The sequence below is a fragment of the Pristiophorus japonicus genome, chromosome 2 (assembly GCF_044704955.1).
Source record: "Pristiophorus japonicus isolate sPriJap1 chromosome 2, sPriJap1.hap1, whole genome shotgun sequence".
Lineage (NCBI taxonomy): Eukaryota > Metazoa > Chordata > Chondrichthyes > Pristiophoridae > Pristiophorus > Pristiophorus japonicus.
In genome coordinates, this window is record NC_091978.1 from 268,776,149 (window position 1) to 268,798,537 (window position 22,389).

Here is a 22,389-nt window from a genome sequence, read left to right on the forward strand (position 1 = left end):
TTGCCGGCCCTGGCAAACAACCCATCTGTCACCTGTCTTACACATTTGTGGGCCACCGACGGGAGATCCTGGATATGTCTCCGGCAGAGCCCTGGAACGATCCGGAGGCAAAATATTTGAGGGAGGTGGTCACTTTGACAGCCACTGGTAACGTGTGTCCACCAAATTCGGCAGGGAGCAGATCTTCTTCTCGGAGGCTGCAGATATCTGCCATCACCTGACGCAACAACCTGGGCCTCATGAAGCACCCCTGTTCCGACATGTCAAGGAAACTCAGCCTCTGCCTGTACATCCTGCATCATGCGAACTGCATGCCTCTGTTGCTCCTCTCTCTGTTGTCCAGCTGCTGGTCTCTTAACGCAAGTTGCTGCTGGTCATATTGCTCCTCTTCCAAGGTCCAATTTAAGGCAGTGAAAATGCCACTCATCCTGATATAATTCAGAAAACCTCCAAAGTGTAGAAAGTAAACTCTCAACAAAAATACTGTGAACAAACCCTTTCCCACTGGTAGGTAAGAAAGCAGCTGTGAGCATTGAGTATTTATTGCAGTGTTTATATGAGTTCTGATCAGCCCTTCAATTGCCGTTGTGTTCTGGCCTTGTTTTCAATGGCAAGTTTCAGGAAGCCCGGACAACCCATGGATCTGACGTTGAACTTCAAAGTATGTTGAAATATCGCACCAATTGAGCGATTCCCATCTGCTAATAAACATAGGGATTTGCACGCAACCAGCCTAATACGCCCGAGTTAAACATGGAAGTCGGTGGTTTGGAACCGGCTTGCAAACACGTTTGCAGTTTGTCGGATATTACACCCCACTCCCCCCTGCCCTAACACCTGCACCCAAACACACGCTCCTCCAGGTTAAAACACCCCAGATCATGGCTAGACCTCTTCAGCTCCATTACCCACGGAAATTGATCGGCAAATGCATGGCACACACTCTGACCATTTCCAACCTAGATTTACACATTGAAATGGGCCTATTGTCTGGATATAGGCATGCACCTTGGGTGCCCAACGGTAGGCTCTTTCAAAATGACAGCAGCCACATCGTTTGGGTTAATGAGTGGTAAAGTTAACATACACATTTTAAGGCCATTAATGGCAAGCAAAGCAAGTTAAAATCGACCTCCAGGACACCATGCACTCGCTAAAGCAGCACAAAGTTCTTGGCAGGAAGTAGCAATGGGCATGAATACAAACAACTGACTGCACCTATAATGTTCATCTCTAATTCGTTCTTCACTTAATTCTTTAAAGAGATTCACATCGCAAAATCCTGCCATCTCCATACAGTTGTACGATGCATGCACTGCACCATGGAACTTGACTATAGTTCTTCTGGTTGAAGGATGGTGAAGTTGGAGGCCTGCCCTTAACTCAGGGAGTTGCAAGTAAAACATGTGTAAAAATGACAATATAGCAGGACATATTTGCAAAACTAGCAGCTACTTACAATGTACATGTGCAAAAATGGGAAACATAGTAAAACTGGGGACTCAAATCAAGATGAAGGAATTTACCATTTTCCTGAATTAAACTGAACCATCAGTATTTGAATTGCAAGTGTGATTCAACACATAGACAGTTTTGTTTATACAGTAACTGTCTTTGGCTCCATTACTTTCACAGTACAGGAAGAACTGGTATCGCATGACTGGACATTGTGGTTTCCCAATCTCTTCATCAACAAAGATATAGAAGTGCTAAAACATCCCCAAAAGATTATATTGGTGATTTTTCCTGACTTGGAAATATATGTCTGTTTACTTTCCTCTCAGTTTGACTGTTTCCTGTTCCTGTTTCAAATTGGTGTGAATTTTAAATACAAAACGTGCACTACAAAAGCTTTGGGAAGCGATTTTCAAATAAATAATACACACATATGTATATGTTTATATGTGTGTGAATGATCAATTTAGTGTCATTTTTAGACAGGTTTGTGTCTAAGGTATCTTTATTTCAGATGTGAAACAATGGTAAAATTTTTTTAAAGTTGAGCCAGAAAGCTTAATTTAAAAACTAATAGGATTTAAGATCAACTTGATCACCAATCATCAGCTGCAGTAATTACACCAATTATCAGCAGCAGTTGTTTAAAATGAGTAAATATTACACAATCCAAAAACAATATTTATATTTGCAAAATTATATTGCTATATTCCCAAATTATTGAATTATTGGGGTAGAAATTCAGGTCCACCCGAAACGGGTCGCACCGACCGCTGTTGATGTGTTTTGTTGAAATTCAGCTCTTTGTCATTTTTTTCCCGAGTGGACAGGAAGTCAGGCATAATGGGGATGGTAGTGCAGCAGTGTGCACACGAGAGGGGCGGAAGTTGTCTTCGCCGCTGTCAGTCATCTGATGACGTCATGTCGCTTGTGCATCACCACGTCTCCCCCCTTCACTTGGGAATATATGTCTGTTTACTTTCCTCTCAGTTTGACTGTTTGCTGTTTCTGCGAGCTCTGCGATTATTTCAGTTAGGTCCACTGGGCCACCAGGGAGAGTTTTGGCCGGGCCAGCAGCCTGGCACCCAAGAAGGGGTGCCAGGCTGCCTGTTGGTGGCCCGGCCGAACCCAGCGGCATAATTGTCGGGCTGACATGGCAGTTGGCCAACAAAAAAAAACATGGCGGCAGCAGCAGTGCAATCTCCCCTTTAAGGCCACAGTCCCTCACTGGACCAGTGGGAAAAAACAGGCTTTGGCACTGCCGGGCGGGCCGAAGATTTTCAGAGAGGAATGTCACCTGGGGTGGGGGATAGATCAGCGGTGCGCACGGAGATGACGCACTTAAGACGGATCGGCAGCAGTGAAGCGGGGTGGGGGGGGGGGGGGATTGGGGCACCACCGGAAAACGTCGGAAGAGCAATTGGGCTATCAGAGGCCATTCCACACAAAGTCAGCGGCAACTCCACTCCACAGTGTGGCCGCTGATTTGCAGTGGAAACAGGCTTTAAGGAGAGGAGCAATTTTGGCCCCAAAGTGTCTGCAAAGTGATCGAGACAGGTTAGGCGACTGGGCAAACCGGTTGCAGATGGAGTATAATTTGGGGAAATGTGTGGTTATTCATGCTGGTAGGAAGAATAGAAAAACAGAATATTTTTTAAGTGGTGAGAAATGATTAAATGTTGGTGTTCAGAGAGATTTAAGTGTCCTCATACAGGAAACACAGAGAATTAGCATGCATACAGCAAGCAATTACGATTGCAAATGGCATGTTGGCCCTTATTTCAAGGGGGCTGGAATACAATTGTACAGGGTTTTAGTGTGCACAGTTTTGGTCTCCTTATCTAAGGAAGGATATACTTGTCTTCGAGGTGTTGCGATGAAGGCTCACTAGATGGATCCCTGGGATGAGAGGGTTGTCCTATGAGGAGAGATTGAGTAGATTGAGCCTATGCTCTCTAGAGTTTCGGAGAATGAGATGTGATCTCATTGAAACATACAAGATTCTGACAGGGTAGATGCTGAGAGGTTATTGCCCCTGGCTGGAGCGTCTAGAATTAGGGGGCATAGTCTCAGAATGAAGAATTGGCCATTTAAGACTAAGATGAGGAGGAATTTCTTCATTCAGAGTGTTGTCAATCTTTGGAATTCTCTACCCCAAAGGGCTGTGAATGCTCAATCATTGAGTACATTCAAGGCAGAGATAGATAGATGTTTAGATTCTAGGGAATTTAAGAGATATTGGGATCAGACGAGAAAGTGGAGTTGATGTTGAGGATCAGCCATGATCTTATTGAATGGTGGACCAGGCTCAAGGGGCCGAATGACCTACTCCTGCTCCTAATTCTTATGTTCTAATTTTAGGAGGAGCCCCGAACCCTGGATTGTCAGGAGGAGCCCTGGACCCTGCGTTGTCAGGAGGAGTCCCGGATCCTGGGTTGTCAGGAGGAGTCCCGGATCCTGGGTTGTCAGGAGGAGCCCTGGATCCTGGGTTGTCAAGAGGAGCCCTGGACCCTGCGTTGTCAGGAGGAGTCCCGGATCCTGGGTTGTCAGGAGGAGCCCTGGATCCTGCATTGTCAGGAGGAGTCCCGGATCCTGGGTTGTCAGGAGGAGCCCCGGATCCTGGGTTGTCAGGAGGAGCCCCGGATCCTGGGTTGTCAGGAGGAGCCCTGGATCCTGGGTTGTCAGGAGGAGCCATGGACTCTGCATTGTCAGGAGGAGCCCCGGATCCTGGGTTGTCAGGAGGAGCCCTGGACCCTGCATTGTCAGGAGGAGTCCCGGATCCTGGGTTGTCAGGAGGAGCCCTGGACCCTGCGTTGTCAGGAGGAGTCCCAGATCCTGGATTGTCAGGAGGAACCATGGACTTTGCATTGTCAGGAGGAGCCCCGGATCCTGGATTGTCAGGAGGAGCCATGGACTCTGCATTGTCAGGAGGAGCCCCGGACCCTGTGTTGTCAGGAGGAGCCCCGGATCCTGGGTTGTCAGGAGGAGCCCCGGATCCTGGGTTGTCAGGAGGAGCCCTGGACCCTGCGTTGTCAGGAGGAGCCCCGGATCCTGGGTTGTCAGGAGGAGCCCTGGACCCTGCGTTGTCAGGAGGAGCCCCGGATCCTGGGTTGTCAGGAGGAGCCCTGGACCCTGCGTTGTCAGGAGGAGTCCCGGATCCTGGATTGTCAGGAGGAGCCATGGACTCTGCATTGTCAGAAGGAGCCCCGGACCCTGTGTTGTCAGGATGAGCCCTGGACCCTGTGTTGTCAGGAGGAGCCCCGGACCCTGCGTTGTCAGGGGGAGCCCCGGACCCTGCATTGTCAGGAGGAGCCCCGGATCCTGCATTGTCAGGAGGAGCTCCGGACCTTGATGTCCACATCGGTGTCATCTACCATATCCTGTATTCTTGGAAACTTTGCAACGGGTGGAAGATCTTTGACCTGTTCAGTTTATGCGCCCCTTCCATGGCGAAAATGATGAGTGCATTGCCGGTGGAAAACAGAGCATTTGTCAGTTGGGTGATTCATCTACACACGGCATACTAAGAGATTTGGCAGATGTCCCCAACTGCAGCTTGTAATAATCCAGTAGCATAAAAGTGTAATGCTGTGGTAACTTTCACCACTATGGAAAGAACAGTTCCTAGTAAGAAGTTACAAGGCAGCCAGGAACAGAAAGCATATCTCAGTTATAGCTTCACTTAGGAAGCAGAAGCAGCAAAGAAGAATTTCTCTGATATGCCCAGGAAGGAATTTTGGGCTGTCTGTAAACGAGGATGTTGGGTTAGGGGCAGAAATAATGCCTCGTGATTTTGTACCTGCATTTACTTTCCCTTCATAAACTCATCGTCCTCATCTAAATGATGGAGTGTGATAGAAACTCCCAAAGGAATTCCCACCATCAGTAGTTTGTTTCTTGAAAGTCCCCATGCAGTAGCAATCAGCAATACTATAGGAAAGTGTGATAAACAAACAGTGTTAAGATGCAAAATGGTGCTCTCCACAGCAAAAGGTATTAATGCAGCAAGCTGAATACAACTAAATATTAATGTTACTGAAAAAAATCACAAGTATCCGGCATCACAGACCTGGCCAGTATATTACCCATTTTGTATGGGTGAGTTGATCACTGTGGCCGAGCTTGCCCAAACAGGGTGCAACCTCAGTATCGTAATTATTTCTTTGCAAGGAGGAGGGTGATGCTGACCAAAAGAGCAGCCTCCCTCTGGCCCCGTTTTTATTTTCCTCCAGTGCACCCCCAAACTCCTGTCCTGCACATCCCCACAACGAAGCCCTGCAGTCAGCAGTGCAGCCTTGCAATATCAGACCTTTTGTACTTGATCAGTAATACAACGACAACTTGCATTTATATAGCGCCTTTAACATCGTAAAACGTCCCAGGTTCACAGGAGCATTTTCAGACACATCTTGACATCTAGTCACATAAGGGAATATTAGGACAAAGAGTTAGGTTTTAAAGAACGTCTTAAAGGAGGAGAGAGAGGCAGAGAGGCGCAGAGATTTAGGGAGGGAATTCCTGAGCTTAGGGCCCAGGCAGCTGAAGGCATGGTCACCGATGGTGGAGCAGTGAAAATCGGGGTATAGGGAATAATCAAGTATATGGAAAAGTCGACAAACAAACCATATTCGATGAAGTGATGGTGAAATTTGAAGTACCGAAGCTAAGTTCACTATGTTTATAGGAGGGGAGAATGGTCGAAAAGAAAAATAGAGACTTGAGCTGTAGTTGCAAAAGAATAAATAATCTGGGAAGTATGGGGAGCTGTGGGATGCAGCTCATTGCTACAAGCTTGTCAGAATAAAACATCCAGTGGGACTGCGGTTCTTGGCATCAATCTCTCTCATCGACTGGTTTCAAATTTAGTCACCCACTGAGGAGGGAGGCCGAGGAATCTTTTTTGGGAGTGTTAATCACAAAGAAAAAGTGCATGTGCTTACCTTCAGCTGTCTAAATTTGACATCCTGACTTGTTAAAATTACTTTATGGAGTTCACACCAAATTGCTGAGTGGGAAAGAATTCTACTGTATATTATTAACAAAACCCTCGCTGTGCCACTCAGCTGCATTTTCTGTAATGTACAGTCGGCGCGGTTCATCGTTAAATCTCTGATCTCTTTCCTTCACCAACATTAAAATTAATTTTTTTAAATGTTATTAAGATAAAACTCCATTTAACAACTCCATTTGAAATTATTTGGACTGATATTATTATGGTTTAAAATAAGCTTTGCATTTTGTAGGTTATAGACCAAATATTATTAAAGTTTTGAAACTGTCCTTGTTTTAGTAGTTTAGCAATGCCCTAGAAATTTGGGTACTTACTGCTCTCCGGTAAGGCCCGTTTCTTGGGAAAAAAAATGGCGGCCGCCTCACGCTGCACTCAGCTGCGCTACCACCCCAGGAGCATCCCCCATAGGAAGTGGCGTGCCGGAGACAGCGCCTCAGGGGTGTACGGTCCAATTCCGCGTCATTGGCAGGACTTCCAGGCCGGGGCAGGAAGTCCTGTCCCCAGAAGGTGACTGGCCCTGATCGGGGCGAGGGGCAATTTCTAGTTCTAAGTTTTTAAAGCATGCAGGGAGTGCTGCAGGAAGCTTACAAAGCTTCAGATGGTAAAGTAAGGCCCCTGAAAAGACAGAGGCCCCAAGTTTCCACATGATTTGCTCCTGATTTTTAGGAGCAACTGGTGTAGAACGGAGTATCTTAGAAATCAGAATTCTCGTCATTTAGTTTGCTCCCAGTTCGAGTCAGTTAGAACAGTTTCACTTTGGAACAGAATTTTTTTTTCAAAAGGGGGCGTGTCCAGCCACTTACGCCTGATTTCAAAGTTTCGACAGTGAAAACTTACTCCAAACTAACTTAGAATGGAATAAGTGAAGATTTTTGTACGCTCGAAAAAACCTTGTCCACACTTTAGAAAATCAGGCATAGGTTACAAATCAGGCATAGGGAATGGTGGAGGGGGTGTTTAAAGGGAAGTTTACAAACATTAAACACTTCAGTTTTACAAATAAAGAGCCATCATCAATAATAAATGATAAATACATCAATAAATCAACCAATAAATCAATCAAAAAAAATTAATAAGAAGTAATTTTTTTTTTAAATCAATAAATAAAACATTTTCTACTTACCGACTGCAGCACCGGGAGCCCTCCAACAGCGTGCTGGGATGCCCCCCCCAGAGTGTGACTCTGTCAGTGTCTCTATCTCTCTGTCTGTCTGTGTGTCTCTCATTCTCTGTCTGTCAGTGTCTGAGTTTCTGACAGCGAGGGGAGGGGGAGGAGGGGGTAGAGGGAGAGAGGGGGGGAGCAGAGGGAGGGAAGGGGTGGGAAGGGGGAGAAGGGGGAGGGATGGGGAGAAGGGGGAGGGATGGGGAGAAGGGGGAGGGGGGAGAAGGGGGGAGGGGGGAGAAGGGGATAAAGGGGAGAAGGGGAGAAAGGAGATTGGGGGGGGAAGGAGATTGGGGGGGAGGAAGGAGATTGGGTCGGGGGGAAGGAGATTGTGGGGGGGGTAGGGGGGGAGGAGAAGGGGGAGGGAGGCTGAACGGGCCCGAGACTTCGGGCAAGGCCCGTCCCCAGCACCAGATTTACAGTTAGGTGGCGTTGGGTCGGGTCGGGGGGGTGGTGGGAGGGAGGTCGGTTCGGTTTGGGTCGGGGGGAGGGAGGGAGGGAGAGGGAGGTCAGGTCGGGGGAAGGGAGGTCAGGTCGAATCCAGTCCGGGGACGGCGGGGGGGGGGCGGTAGCGGGAGTCGGGTCCGGAGGCGGAGGCAGGGAGGGGGGTGGGAAGTGGGTGTCGGGTCCGGTCCGGGGGCGGGGAGGGGGGGAGAGGATGTCGGGTTCGGTCCGGGGGCGGTGGAGGGAGGGGAGCGGGTGTCGGGTACGGTCCGGGGGCGGGGGGGGGGGCGGCGAGCGGGTGTCGGGTCCGGTCCGGAGGCGGGGGGGAAGCGGGTGTCGAGTCGGGTCGGGAGGAAGCAGGAGCTGGCCGTGGGAGGAGCCCTATTCACGCAGCCCCAGTGAGGCCATTGGGCCAGGGCTAGGGGCTGCGTGCTTCGGCCCCTCCCACACAGTTTCGGGTGCCTGGAGCTACTGAACATGCTCGCCCACTGTAGCGCGCATGTGCAGAGGTCCCGGCACTGTTTTCAGCGCAGGGACCTGGCTCCACCCCCTACAGCTCCTGCCGCGCTGCGCCGAGGGCCAAAGGACCTGCAGGGAGGTGGAGAATCTGGAGGGTTTTTTTAGGCGCACTTTGTGGCGTCCAGGTCGGGACTGCGCCGTTCTAGGCGCGGCTCGAAACTTGGGCCCAGAAAATGCAGCAAATACACAGCAGGTTAAGCAGCACCTGTGGAGAGAGAAACAGGGGTAGAAATTTCCCCCCTCCCGAAACGGGGTGCAAGCACCCCGCTTGAATGGCTTTTACCACAGCTGCGTTCAGGTCGCCTCTTGAGCGCCATTCCGCACTTTGTTGCGTTTTTTTACGTGGATCCAGAAGTCGCTCTTAATGGGAGCGGTGACAACACTTGAGGGGAAGATACCCGGCAGTGGCAACACCTGAGTGGCGGAAGTTGGGGGCGATGCGGAGTGACCGCTGCGATAATGTCATTACGGCGCTGCGTCACCACGGATTTTAAAACTTTGGTCCACTGGGCCACCAGGGAGGGTTCCGGCTGGGCCAGTGGCCTGGCACCCAAGAGGAGGTGCCAGGCTGCCTGTTGGCGGCCCGGCCGAACCCGGGGGCATAATTGCCGGGACAACATGGCAGTCGGCCGAAAAAAAAATCATGGCGGCAGTGGCAGTGCATCCTCCCCTTTAAGGGAAGCCACACTGCCATTGCAGAAGGCCACAGCCTCACTGGACCACCGGGAAAAAACAGGATTTGGCATTGCCGGGTGGGCTGAAGATTTTCGGAGGGGAATGTCGCCATTTGGGGGGTGGGTGGGTCGGCGGTGCATACGGTGATGCTGTGCTTACCACGGACCGGCAGCAGCAGAGCTGCAGGGAAGTGATTGGGGTACCGCCGGGAAACCTCGGAAGGGCAATTGGGCTATCAGTGGTCATTCCACGAAAAATCGGCAGCCACTCCAGTCCGCAGCTTGGCCGCCGATTTGCAGTGCTAACAGGCTTTAAGGAGAGGGACAATTTCAGCCCCTCAGAGATCATGCCTCAGGTCAAGATGCTGGCTGGCTTGTTGAGTATTTCCTACATTTTATGCTATCATTTCAGATTTCCAGCATTCGCTTGTAGGGGGAAGAGGAAGGAGCAGACGAGGAGGAATGCAACCTAGGCAACCCCTTTCTGGCCGGGCTATCTGGGATGGAATCATCTGCTTGCGACAACAGTGACCACAACAACAACAATACGTTGTATTTGTGTAGCGCCTCTAAAATAGTAAAACATCCCAAGGCGCTTCACAGAAATGGTACAAGAAAAACATTTGACACCGAGCCACATAAGGAGGAATTAGGGCAGATGACCAAAAGCTTAATCAAAGAGGTAGGTTTTAAGGAGCATCTTAAAAGAGGAAAAAGAGGTAGAGAGACGGAGAAGTTTAGGCAGGGAATTCCAGAGCTTAGGGCCTAGGCAGCAGAAGGCATGGCCACCAATAGTTGAGCAATTATAATCAGGGATGCTCAAGAGGGCAGAATTAGAGGAGTGCAGACATCTCGCCGGGGGATGTGGTCGGGGGGAGGTTGCGGGTTTGGAGGAGCTTACAGAGATAATGAGGGGTGAGGCCATGGAGGGATTTGAAAACACGGATGAGAATTTTGAATTTGAGGTATTGCTTAATTAGGAGCCAATGTGGGTCAGCGAGAATAGGGGTGATGGGTGAACGGAACTTGGTGCGTGTTAGTACATGGGCAGCTGAGTTTTGGATGACTTCAAGTTTATATAGGGTAGAACGTGAGAGTCCAGCCAGGATTGGGTTGGATTAGTCAAAGGCGTGGATGAGGGCTTCAGCAGCGGGTGAACAATTTCCCTTTCAACATTTATCCCACAATTTACCTTCCCTCTGTTACTGACCATCACAACGTCCTCTTGGCCACAATGCTGAAATAAAAGCCACAATGAGCCACAAAGCAAACTTTCCAATCCAACTTTATCCATATATGCATCCAATATTACATCAAGAAATCAACTCATCACCCTTTGCCTTAGTGACCATCTTGTGTGTACCATTTCCTATCCTACTGATGCCATACAGTGCTACCCCAGTGGCTGCAGCATGGCTGGTGGAAGGCTGCTGACTTTCCGTTGGGTCACTGCAGATGGCCTTGCAGGATGGCCTTGCAAAGCTGGTGGCTGGGAGTGTGGAATCGAGTGACGGTGTTTCTTCTTCTTCTTGACTCCCCTCTCCCTCTTCTTCATTAACCACCGTCTGGGCAGGCTGCATTTCTTGGGTGTGTGAAATGAGGAAGACGCAAGGGTGGAGTTGTGGTGAGAGGAGGGTGGGAAAGGAAGAGGTGCATGCCGGAAGGAGGATAATATATGAGGATATCAGCATGTTCTATCTTTTGAACCCCAACACTGGCCAAGGACTCAGCCATGCCCTGTGAAGAATGACCAGCAGTATCTTCTCCAAGGGAGTGAGGTGAAGCTAGGAATGGGAGATGTGCCTTGTGTTTGGTAGAGATTGTTGGTAAGTGAGTGATTGGGCGGGTGGCGGGAGGGGGAGGGAGGGGGCGGGTGTCATGCAATAAGCAGTGTGTGAGGCTGGTGGTACAGTTGATAGGAGACGGCATTTGAAGATGCATTCGCTGACCTTGACCACTGGTCTGAGGTAATGAAGCTTCTTTGGGCACTGGAACCAGGTGGTAGGGACGACACTGCTGGCAGTGACGGCCTCGATGATCTAGTCCCACATCCTTTCTGGAGGGTCTCCTGACACCTGTGGGTAGAGGACCTCTCTTGTAGTGTTGACTCCCTGCACAAAGCTGGAGTGCTGCATGTGAGAACCTGGGTGCCCCTTCGCTGGCTTGCTGGGCCATTTCTGTTAGTGCTGAAGCACATTCCCCATTTTTTTTAATGCGGAAATCAATTCAATTTTAAGAGCTGAAGACTGCCATTTGGGAATTATTTTTAATGTTTATTTTTTGATTTTATTTTTTTAATTGACAAGGTAGTTCCCCTTTAAGGGACTGATACTGCTTTCTAAAATGACAGGCTTGCTTTAAGAAAAGGCTGTTCTTGCTCCAGGAATGCTCCAGCGACGCTACATTTAGCACCTGAAAATCAGCCTTAAGCAGTAAGGTTAGTGCTGCGCTAATGTTAAATAGCAGGCAACACCAAAATACCAGTGCTGCCTGAACGATTAATTCGGGTGGCTGTTAACTGGGGCCCACGGTGGCACCAGCAGCTTTACGGCGCTCTCTAATTTTTAGCCCTATGTCTCCACTCTCCCCATATTTTCTGTAGCGCTATGGTATAGAACACAGGATCAATGCATAATTGGCCCTTGGTCTCCATCCTCTTATTCCCCCATTAAATTTCCCTCTAAATATTTATGCCTGACATTAAACAGTTTCCTAGCCCTTGTCTGCAGCCTGCCCCTTGATTCTGGTCCAACTCTACAGACTCTGACTCCTGCCCAAAGCACTCTGTGGCCTCTAACTTCCTGCCATGCCATGCCAGGGACCTGCTGAAAACCTTGAGCAAAGAGGAGATTGTCAAGGTTTCTGTCCAAAAGGCTATGAAACAATGCAATTGCCATTAAAATCAACAGCCTCGCTTAATGTGTGAAGTCTTTAATAGGATCTGCTTATAATACTGCTGACGTTCACACAAGGGAAACACGGCAAACTATATCAAACTTCGGAGAAACATTTAACAGCAATTCAGCTTCCAATGAGTTAGATCATCTAAACACAGTGGGGTCAAGTTTCGGGCCGCGCCTAGAACGGCGCAGCCCCGACATCAACGCCCGTTTTTCGGGCCCAAAAGCGCGTCAAAAACTTACAGAGGAATTCTCGGCCTTCCCGCAGGTTCCTCGGAGCTCGGTGCGGTGCGCAGAGATCAGCAGGGAGCGGAGCCACAGCGTCGCACCGATTTTAAAAGTGCAGGGGGGCGGGGCTAATTCTGATCCGAGGACGTTGTGCTGGCAGCCCTGCGCGAGCACGGTGGAGCGCGCGCGCACGAGCAGTAGATTACAAACAGTGGCACTCGGCCATTTTTAAAAAAACTTGAAGAAAAGTGCTGATTTGTTTTGTGGAGCTGTGGAAAGGCTTGGGATTGAATCTTGGTGACTTTTGTTTCCTGAAGGAGTGCTTTTAACAGCGCTGTTGAAGAAGTCACCTGCTGAAATCAGTGATTGCTGCTTGTTGCTGCTACACTTCCAGAACAGGTGCTGCATAAGTGCATGCAAAATAAGGACTGTTTTGAAAAATAAGAGTGTGAATTCAATACAGCAATGGAACAACATTCACCAAGAACAAAGAATTTCTTGCATAAGGAAGTGGAGATATTAGTTAACGTCATTGAGCAGAGATGGCAGGAGCTCGATACCAGTAACAGAGGTCGAATAAAAGTGCCACCTAAAGAAATGAAGAAACGCTGGAACCAAGTTGCAGAAGATTACTGCGCAGTGGTGCATACCATGAGATCTGGAAGCCAGTGTAAAAAAAAAATGGCACGACCTTGGTCAAGTAGTTTGTGTAAGTAATACTTTTATTTTTTAATGTAATCGTAATTGTAATGTGACTATCTGTATGTCCTACCCTGCAGAAAGACGCACTCTGTAAAAAGTTATATTTTACTCCTTACAGAAGAAATTGGCCCACAACAAAAGGGAAGTAACTCGAACAGGAGGAGGCGTACCAAATCTGCATCCACTGACACCCTTGGAACAGAGGGTAGCTGCTATGATGAGTCGTACATGAAGAAAAGCAATCAGTACAGCACAAGCTGGGCCCACACGAGGAAGAGGGTAAGTCCTGAAAATGCATGGTGGCCCTTCAAATCAACCTGCTGCCTGGCCTGCTATGTGTGAGAGTACTCATGCCACCCATCCTGCCCCCTCCTTTGCTGTTAAACATTTGACTGTTCTGATATATTTTGCAGAAGATCATGATGATGATGATGCCAACCCTGAAGATTCTGAAGCTCCAGAACAAGAACCAGTAGAACCAGATGTGGACGATCCAGACTGGCTGCCGGCAGCGATGACTGAAATGTCTTCAGGGAAGACCTTCCAAATTAATGTTTATGAGCCCACATTAAGGGGCATCAGAGTTTCAACCCCTTGCATAGGTTCTGGTTCCATCTTCCATGGTTTTGATTCCGATGTTGCGGGTCCCAGTGGTACTGGTGATATAATGGAGCAGTTTACACCCATTCACCCACCATCCCAGCCTACGGCTCCCACTCAAGTGGTACCGGATGCAAGACCCAGGGCCGCACCATCCCAGCCCGCGCTTCCCAGTGTAGTGGTGCCATTTGGAACACCGAGCATCCCACCGTCCCAGCCAGCGCCTCCCACTCTAGTACTGCCGCCTGGAACACCGAGCATCCCACCGTCCCAGCCAGCGCCTCCCACTCTAGTACTGCCGCCTGGAACACCGAGCATCCCACCATCCCAGCCCACATCTCCCACTCTAGTACTGCCGCCTGGAACACTGAGCATCCCACCGTCCCAGCCCACATCTCCCACTCTAGTACTGCCGCCTGGAACACTGAGCATCCCACCGTCCCAGCCAGCGCCTCCCACTCTAGTACTGCCGCCTGGAACACCGAGCATCCCACCGTCCCAGCCTGCACCTCCCACTCTAGTACTGCCCTCTGGAACACCGAGTGTCCCACCGTCCCAGCCTGCACCTCCCACTCTAGTGCTGCCCTCTGGAACACTGAGCATCCCACCGTCCCAGCCCATGCCTCCCAGTACAGTGGTGCCACGAGGCAGACCCAGGCAGAGGAGAAGGAAATTGGAGACACGCTCTCCTGAGATGCAGCATGCAATAGATGCGGCTGAGGTTGTGGCATTGGGTATGGAGACCAATGCGCTTACCCGATCACTCATCAGCAGCATCAGTGCAGTGGGTGAAGAGGTGACGGTACTGACGGGAGAAATAGCAGTAATGACACGGGAAATTAGGGAGGGAATGTCCGAGGGAGTGCAATCGAAGGCACAGACCATCAGGGAGGGCATGCAAGTGATGGCACAGGCCGTCAGGGAGGGCATGCAAGTGACGGCACAGGCCCTCATGGAGATAGCTGCTGCAATAAGGGCACACAACCCCGCAAATCAAATGACGCCCCCATGAAGAAGTGAACATTCACTGCGATGTGGATGAGAGATTGTTGCAGCCTTTCTTTGCTGCTTTTATTCTTGTTCTTGATGGAACTGCAGTAGCATTTTTCACACTGAAATTGCTTTGTAAGTTTTGAAACTTTACAAGTTTATGTGATCTTAAAGTTTTTAAGTGATCTTCAAGAGTCATATTCAAAAGTAAAGTTTGATACAACAAATATTTTAAACAGTGACGTTAACTTTTCAATAAAATATGTTTTCATTAAAACTGAATGTTCCATTAACACAACACAACATAGGAATAACTCCAAAAAATAAACATGTTTGTGTGCAACAGTTGTCGCAGAGCCCTCAGGCATCAGTAATTGAAGCATTCACGGATGAGCTGCTGGCACAGGGCTCGAGCAATCGTTAAAGGAGCACAATGGATGGCCCTCCTCCGACCTCGTGCTCTGGCATCAGGCACTTGCATGCTTTTCTGATCATCGTCATCATCCTCATCCTGCTCTTCCAAAATATTATCATCAGGCACTGGACCCTCATGTGGATCTTCCGGTTCCACTATCAGCTCCTGCTGCCTCATGATGGCTAAGTTATGCAGCATGCAGCACACAACAGTGAAGTGACTGACAATCTGAGGAGAGTATTGCAAGTGGCCTCCGGAATGGTCCAGGCATCGGAAACGCTGTTTCAATATGCCAATGGTCCTCTCTATGATGCTGCGCATCGCAATGTGAGCCATGTTGTATTGACGGTCAGCTTCTGTCCGTGTCACGCGTAGGGGCGTCATGAGCCAGGTGGCCAGGCCTTACCCTTTGTCTCCCAGTAGCCAGCTCTGCCCTTCTGGCTGCTGCTCAAACACGTCAGATAGAACGCTGTTGCTTAGGATGAATGCATCATGGGTGCTGCCAGGGTATCTCACATTGACTGACATGATGCGCTGCTTGTCATCACACACGAGCTGCACATTACTATACTGCTCGGAATCCTCCACAGGTGCTCGCAAGGCGATGTGGGTACAGTCAATGCAGCCCTGTACCTTTGGGAAGACAGCAATCCTGAAGAAGCCCATAGCCCTGTCATGGATTGCTTGTGCGGTCATTGGGAATTTGATGAAGTCATTCCTCCGTGCATACAGTGCAGTCATGACCTGTTTAACGCAGGCATGTATTTCACGTTGAGAGATGGCGCACACATCTCCAGTTGTAGCCTGAAACGATCCCGAGGCATAGAAGGCAAGTGCAGCTGTTACCTTCACTTCAACAGACAAGGCAGTCGACGTTCTGCTTCTGGGCTGCAAATCTGCTCTCAGCATATCACAAATCTCAACGACAATTTCTCTGCGGAAACGCAATTTTTTGACACAATCAGCCTCGCTCATGTCCAGGTACGAGCGCCTGGCTCGATATTGCCAACGTGGGTAAGGTCTCCTGCCCATCAGCCTACGGGCTATGACATTCCTGGTGTGGTGAGCTCGAATCAATTCCCTCCTATGCAGTGAATTGCTGGTGCACCATTGCATAATCCGTGGTGTTGACAATGCAGCACCCATACTTGAATGACAAATTTAACTTTTAAACTGGCTGGCTGGCTGGCTCTACCACCGGTGCTTTGCATGCCTACCCTGTCTCCTGGCCGAACGGCCTGCAGCCTATAAAAATAAATTCACAGCTGTGGAGGCTGCTGCGTCGCCTCTGTGTGTGGCCCCAACCGTGTCCCTCCTCTTTCTCCTGGCCGACTGGCCTCAGGTTCCTCCGCAGCTCGAATGCTGCTTGCTGCTTCTTTGGCTGCCATCGTGACACTGACGCCGAACCTGTCTCATGCATGAAAGGCCTGCCTGAAGCACTGCAGCTCAAAGGCTGCTTGCTGCCGTCGTTGGGCTGCCGTCAGTGGACGACGCCGCCTCTGTCTCCTACATGAAGGGCCTGAAGCTCCGCAGCTCGAAGGCTGCTGCTGCTTCACACAGGTAGGAAAATTCAATAGTTTTTATTTGCTTTATTTATAATTTTTTATTCAGGATGGCTCTTTATTTGTATAAATGAGACTGTTGAATGCTTGTAAAATTTAATTACTTCCCTTCCCCCCCTTCCCCACTGCCCCCACCCACCCCCCCACCCCCATTCCCTACGCCTGATTTGTAACCCACGCCTGAGTTCGAAGTGTAGACAAGGTTTTTCTGAGTATATACAAATCTACACTTACTCCATTCTAAGTTAGTTTGGAGTAAGTTTTTACTGCCTAAACTTGCAAAATAGGCGTGAGTGTCCAGACACGACCCCTTTTGAAAAAAAAATTGTTCTAAAATGAAACTATTCTAATTGACTAGAACTGGAGCAAATTAAATGCCGAGAATTGCAATTTCTAAGATACTTCATTCTAAACTAGTTGTTCCAAAAAAACAGGAGCAACTCAGGCCGGAACTTGACCCCACTGATTTATTGTATAACAGAGTAAATTGGACAGAACAAAAACATTTAAGTTAATAAAAACATTAGGGTAATTTTTGTAAAGCTCTGCAGAATTTATCTGATGTTTTTATTAATTTAAATGCCAAATGGTACTGTGCTTCAGGTCAGTTGCTAGCAAAACTATAAACATTATGCAAGTACTTGAGTGAGTCCTGGCCCCACTCTGCAATTTATAGCACCCCGCCCGATTGACCTGCCCTGATTTGGACTGATTCTGAGGCAGAAAAGGTAAGTACTACTCCACTTCACAAAAACATTTGAAACGACATTGTCTTAAACTGTGTGGAAATTTCCCCTCCCTCATTGTTTGTAATAGAACAGAACAACTCTACCAGCAACTTTACATTAAAAGTTAATCTGAGGATAATGTTCCTTATCCCAGATGAATTGAACACAATTTGTTTCAATGTAGTGGGGCAAGAGAAAGGGAGAAGGAAGGAATCACAGGAGAGACAGACAGCAGCTTGCTGAAATTAGTTTTGCTCACGTGAAATGTTAGGTGCCAAAAATGTGACAAAACAAATCCATTATCTATCCTATTTTGACCAGGAGAGGACCTCAAAACATCTGTTCTCAACATTACACTAGATAATCGCTGGCCTAAAAATTCCATCACGCCCTAAAATAGGCGTGCAGGGGGCTGCCCGCACCTATTAATCTGGTCCCAGGCATCACATGGAATTAATGCTGGCAGCTCATTGTAATACTCGGGCATGCAGCCAACGCTATTCATTGGTTGTGTCCCTGTTTGGAGAGGTGGGAAATAGGGCTTCACAGACGCCACTTAAAGGCATCTAGCACCTCTTAAAGGGGAGGTGTTTTCTGGGTGCAGACAGAAAGGAGCACTTGTGAACAAACAAATGGATGTAAGACCTGCAAATCTCACCCACGCTGACCCTTGTGCCTCTCTTTCATTACAGGTGCTGAATATGTGGAATTCCTCTGCCATTTCAGGAAGAGGCGGCCACCCTTCCTGATGATGCACCATCACTCGATCAAATCCTGTACAGCACCAGCTCAGAGGTTGGCACCACCCGCACTTTAGAAGCGAGGCTAGAGACAGAGAGGTTTTCACGTGGTGACTCAGGAGCTAGGGCAGGGGGAAAGGACACCACAGGTGCCGGCTCGCTGGACGATGACATCACATACTACCTCTGCTACATAGGACTCAGATGCAAACTTAGAGGGCCCAGGCTACTGAAGAAGACTGATGGGCTGGCACCAGGAAAAGCTAGATTGATTGGGCAGCAGCCAGCAAGCTTGCGCACAATGGCTCAGAACACAAAGGAGTCCAGCTCTAACTTGTGCTGAAGCTTCGCGCAGAACTTGGAGATCATTCTGTGCAACATAGATGAGTGGAAGGTCACTGTTGCATAACATTTAAGGGCCATAGTGAGCTTTTGTAGCCACAGGTAGTGCTGCCCAAGGCCTGGTTTGAGATTCCCGTTGTGGCTATAAAAGGTGGTGTTGCTCAGTGATTGCCTCCTTAGTGATGTGAAGGCGCCTGAGACATTGCACCTCGGTGAAGTTAAGGGAGAAGAGCTGCTCTCTGAAGATCTGCTGTGGGTATGGTCTCCTATGCAATGCACTCCTGCTCCTCCCTCTTCTTCCAGCTGCTCCTGCTCTCTCCTGTCTTCTTGGCTGCTCCTCCCTCGTCCTCCTTCTCCAAAGGCAGAATTACTAGACCACCCATGACTACAGTAAAACTGTTTTGAAGGCAGACAAAAGCTGTCCAGCACCTGCAAAACTTTTAGCAGAAGTCAGAAATCAGTTGTAGAAAGCAGAATATACGTCACAAAATGCTCAGCCGTTAACCAGCAGCCTAAAAGGACAAACCAGCAACTAACATGTATGTATCCTGTCCATTACTGCTACAAGCTGCTGAGTGAGTTTAGCATGTGATGAATCAGGCCCTGGGGCAGACCAATTTCACAAAAAGGTTCGACAACAAGTGTAGGACCCTTATTTAAATACGATTAGGAGGCTTTTAAATGATTCTGGCATGCACCCTGGATGCCGATGGAGGAACCAATGTTTATTCCTCAACCAACATCACTAAAAAAGATTATCTGGTGATTATCACATTGCTGTTTGTGGGAGCTTGCTGTGTGCAAATTGGTTACTGCCTTTCCTACATTACAACAGTAACTACACTTCAAAAGATGTATTTCATTGGCTGCAAAGCCCTTTGCGATGTCCCGAGGTTGTAAAAGGCAGTGTATAAATGTTTTTATTCTTACATTTTTTTGCAAGGGGGCAAAAATAGGTCACAATAGGGACAATTCCATGATCATGCACGCCCAGCACAGAAGCAGCGCTCAAAAGGAGTGTGTCAAAAATAGGGTTACAACACTGCAGCACCGATTCTCTAACTCGTTGAAGGATAAATGTTGCCCAGGACAGCTCCCATGTGCCATGTGATCTTTTACATCCACTTGAGAGGCTGATAGGGTTTCAGTTTAATGTCTCATCTGAAAGAAAGCACCTCAGACAGTGCAGCACTCCCTCAGTGACAGCCTGGATTATGTGCTCACATCTCTGGAGTGAGGCTTGAACCCACAACTTTCTGACTTGGGAGCAAGTGTACTACCACTGAGCCAAGTCTGACATGTAGGAGTAAAATTTTCGCTGGGATTCTCTGAACTAATGGCCGTAACTTCAGCAGAGCTCCCCAGAAACCCTCCAGAAAGAGTGTGTGGTCTTTACCATCTGTTCTCCAGTGTTTCTGAAGATTTTCTTCCAAATTCACAGTGGACAATCTGGACAACCACAGGGATTCCACTCCTAAATGTCTCTTACTTACAGCAGCAAAGTCATGTTAATACATGTTGCCCAAGGGTGAAAAGCTGTGAGGAAATTATGTTTTCCTCACCGTTACTAGCTCATGAAAATGAGCATCCACTAGTGCAAACATCATTCCTCAGCCTGTCACTTGTCAACAACGCTATTTGGGAAGGGATCTTTAATGTCATTTCTGATTATCTCATCAGTCCTGGTTTGACTTGGGAATATTGGGGTAGATTCTGATCTTGCCGGTCGGGCATAAAACTGATCTACTGCATCAGCTGCCTATTATAGTAACCTCCCAATTTTTACTTCTCTTGATTTCAATGCAAATGAAAATCAGTCAGTTTTCACGATGGACAGCCACTCCACAGTGCCAATTTCACTCCCAGAAGGACAACTTGAAAATCTACCCCAATTGTGCTGCATATGATGCAGACAATTCCTCCATTCATCATAGGCAGCCCCTCGGAATCAAGGAAGACTTGCTTCCACTCTTAGAATGAGTCCTTAGGTGGCTGAACAGTCCAATACAAGAACCACAGTCGGGACAGACAGTCATTGATGGTAAGGGATGGTGGGACAGATTTGCCACACGCTCTTTCCGCTGCCTGCGCTTGTTTTCTGCATGCTCTCGGTGATAGACTTGAGGCGCTGAGTGCCCTCCCGGATGCACTTCCTCCACTTAGGGCGGTCTTTGGCCAGGGACTCCCAGGTGTCAGTGGGGATGTTGCACTTTATCAGGGAGGCTTTGAGGGTGTCCTTGTAACGTTTCCTCTGCCCACCTTTGGCTCGTTTGCCATGAAAGCGTTCCGAGTAGAATGCTTGCTTTGGGAGTCTCGTGTCTGGCATGCAGACTATGTGGCCTGCCCAGCGGAGCTGATCAGGTGTGGTCAGTGCTTCAATGCTGGGGATGTTGGCCTGGTCGAGGACGCTAATGTTGGTGCGTCTGTCCTCCCAGGGGATTTGAAGGGACTTGCAGAAGCATCGTTGGTGGTATTTCTCCAGTGACTTGAGGTGTCTACTATACATGGTCCATGTCTCTGATCCATACAGAAAGGCGGGTATTACTACAGCCCTGTAGACCATGAGCTTGGTGGTAGATTTGAGGGCATGGTCTTCGAACACTCTTTACCTCAAGCGGCCGAAGGCTGCGCTGGCGCACTGGAGGCGATGTTGAATCTCATCAATGTCTGCTTTTGTTGATGAGAGGCTCCTAAGGTATGGGAAATGGTCCACGTAGTCCAGGGCCGCGCCGTGGATCTTGATGACTGGGGGCAGTGCTGTGCGGCGAGGATGGGCTAGTGGAGGACATTTGTTTTACGGATGTTTAGCGTAATGGCCCATGCTTTTGTACGGCTCAGTAAATACGTCGACTATGTCCTGGAGTTCAGCCTCTGAATGTGCGCAGTCGCAGGCTTCTTTCGCGTACTGTAGCTCAACGACAGAGGATGGGGTGGTCTTGGACCTGGCCTGGCGAAGGCTGAACAGCTTCCATTAAGCAGGGAATAATTAGCAGTATACTCTCCAGAGTAAGACAAAAGCAATGCACAGCGTCTCCTATGGAATGTCTGCCATATGATTCATCTTTTAGCTGACTTTTCAGCAAAAGCCTTATTTTTCCAAGGTACAGATTTCTTTATTGACATTGCATACTATTTTGATGAATCATTTTAAAGCTCAGTTGTGTAGTTGTCTAGCAACCCAAAGGTCATGAGTTCAAATCCCGCCAAGGCAAGCTGTGAAATTGAATTCAATATATCTGGCATTTTGTGGCCAGCACCAGTAAAAATGGACAAGAAAGCTGCCAGTTTGTCATAAATATCCACCAATGTCTTCCAGGGAAAGGAATCTGGTACCCCAACTCAGTCTACCCTGCACACGACTCTTATCCATACTACATGATTCACTGTTGATACCCTCCAAAATGGCCCTGCAAGCCCCTCAATTGTACAAATAATTGCTATGAAAAGAAAATTACAGCTACAACAGCCACTACTTGCATTTATATAGCGCCTTTAACATAGGCAAAACATCCCAAGGTGCTTCACAGGGAGTATTATTCGACAAAAGATTTGACACTGAGCCACATAAGAAGAAATTCGGACAGATGACCAAAAGTTTGGTCAAAGAGGTAGGTTTTAAGGAGCATCTTAAAGGAGGAAAGATAGGTTTAGGGAGAGAATTCCAAAGCTTAAGGCCCAGGCAACAGAAAACATGGTGACCAATGGTTGAGCAATTATAATCAGGGATGCTCAAGAGGGGAGAATTAGAGGAGCGCAGATACCTCGGGGGTTGTGGGGCTGCAAGAGATTACAGAAATAGGGAGGGGCAAGGCCATGGAAGGATTTGAAAACAAGTATGAGAATTTTGAGATCGGGACATTGCTTAACCGGGAGTCAATGTAGGTCAGCGAGGGTGAACAGGACTTGGTGCGAGTTAG